The following is a 2,631-nucleotide window of genomic DNA, read 5'->3' on the forward strand; positions in this document are numbered from 1 at the left end:
TACTAGTGATTAGAGATAATGATGGAAAATGAAAGGTTTGAAATAAAACCTAGAAGAATTAAGAGAGCAATAATTGTTAGAGAGTATAGACTTGATTATATGGTCTATATATTGGAGGATAATTCATCAACTCTTCAATAAGTTTTGACTTATTTGGATGTTGATTTGTGGCGAGAAGCCATAAATGATGAGATGGACTATCTAGAGTCTAACAAGAAACAGACTATGTTATCTCAATCCACTATGGAAGTTGAGATGATAGCATTAGCAACAGCTAATGAAGAAACAAGTTAGCTGAGAATTTTGCTTGCAGAGATTCCCCGGAAAAACATATATTAGTTGTGTTGATCCATTGTGATAGTATCGTCGCTATTGCAAAAAAATTGAGAATCACTTTTATAACGGTAAGAAGCGACAAATACGTCATAAGCACAACACCATTAGAGAGTTACTCTCTACATGAGTTGTTAGAGTTGATCATGTACGCATTGAAAATAACTTAGCAGATCCTTTGATGAAAGGACTAGCTAGAGAGAAATTCCATAATACTTCTAAGAGTATGAGACTATTGCCCTTAGAACGAGGATCACTCATGATGGTAACCCGACCTAACTGACTGGAGATACTAAGAAATAGGTTCAATGGATAATAACAAGTTGTGAAGTGATAAGAGAATGAACATGCTATAAAATTATGAGCAGCATGATTCATGTAGCATATGTAAGGATGAGTTAAAACTCTTAATGAGATCTATACTCCAATTGGAGTGGAGTACCTAGGCTATAGGAGTACTCTTGATAGACTCACCTATGTGAATGTGAAAGTGGGGGCCGCTTCCTATGAAATTTCGGGGCATAAATTTCTAGAGCGTTCACTATACTGAGATAGACGTGCATGGTCTTTAACGCACGAGCTTTACAGAATACACCTTTGAAAAGGTTGTGTGTGGTTTGATGCCGGAGATAGAGTTCAAGACTACGAGTCACTCTAGTAAAATCTGGATCTTATTCATTATGCAAAGGTTCAAGTCACATGACACATTTGTTTATGCACAATCTTATTGAGACCACAAATATTCTCAGAAATTGTTTTTTAATTTCAAGTGGGGGATTGTTGGAACTTGGTTGTGGGTGTGAAATCTAAAAAATTTCCAAGTCCCACATGGAAGAGTTTTGAAAGAAAACAACTCCCAAGTCCCACATTAGAGAAACTAGGAACATGGAAAAAATCCCATATTATAAATAGAAGCCTCCTCCCTACATATTTTCGCACCCCAAGTTGAATGCATTTTTATTCAACTTTTGCCCCAGTATTAGGGGGAAAAATTGGCACAAGTAGTCATATTGTGGCCATTTCGAGAACTGACACTAGTAGTCAGTATTGTGGAAAGAGAATTGGCACGGGTAGCCATATTGTGGAAATTTCGAGAATTGACACTGGTAGCCATATTGTGGTGGATGTATTCGAGATCGGTTCTTGCAGTGTATTAAGAATTCGATAACAGAGATCAGGGCTGTTTTATCCTGGGGACGGCCTGGTTGATAGTCTGCTTGCACATTTTGGGAAGTGCCACGAAACGTCTTAAAGAGAGCGACCTCGTCATGACTCAGCCAGTAAGTATTATTTCGTGTCATTTATAATTGTTGCAAGCAACGGGAACAATAGTAATTAACACAATTGTTTAATTAATGTCTTTTTCCATGCGGGACAAATAAGGTGAGGATTTTCTATTTGCACACCTAACTCCATATTCATCATAAACTTGGGGAGACTTTATATAAGGAATGAAAATATTGGAACAACATTGGAATATATGGCTCTTGAAACTTTGATTTTGTTTTTTTACACTCTTATCTACTTGTGTTTTTGGATTATTGTTTTGTACTTCTGTTTTTGGATTCGCAAATGGTGGAGTGGTAAGACTATGGAATATTATGTTTATGGATACTTCGGTTCATAAATTAATGTAATTTTAACTTGCTTTAGATGACATTTCCCTATTTATGTGATGTTAGTACTAGTTTTAACTGTGAAATAACAATCACATGAATCTAGTGATGGTAACTTTTCATGAATACACGTAAGAATACTAATTATGAATGCCCACAAAAATAGCTTCTACTATCTTTATAAGAATGCAATGGGATGGTGTATTTACCATTGTAGACATTCTAAAATTTTAACACTTGCCTTTTTAGGGGTTAAAATTTTAATAGCAAAATATATTTTTTAAATAAAAAAAGAAGAAAGAAATTACGTCTTTATTTTTCAAATGCAATGACAATTGGATTGCCACACGTTGAACTCTTTATTACTTCTCAAATTGTCACGCGTCTCATTTCTTCACTCACCCCTTTCAACTCTTCATTTCTTCTTCACAGACCCCTTTCATCCCTTTCATCTCTTCATCTCTTTCTATTTTTTCTACCTTCTTTCTTAATTCCAATTTCATTTCTCCTTCTTCTTCTTCCGTCTATATTTAAAGTAATACAAGACATCAGGTATCAAAATATCATGCTCTACATTTCTTATATTTTCTCCTTAAAAACTCGACTTTTAGTGTAGAAATGTTTTAGATCCTAATTTTATCGTTTAAAATCGGATCTTTATTATACATTAGTTGGATTTTTT

This window comes from Lupinus angustifolius, chromosome LG02 (genome assembly GCF_001865875.1).
Source record: "Lupinus angustifolius cultivar Tanjil chromosome LG02, LupAngTanjil_v1.0, whole genome shotgun sequence".
Taxonomy (NCBI): Eukaryota; Viridiplantae; Streptophyta; class Magnoliopsida; order Fabales; family Fabaceae; genus Lupinus; species Lupinus angustifolius.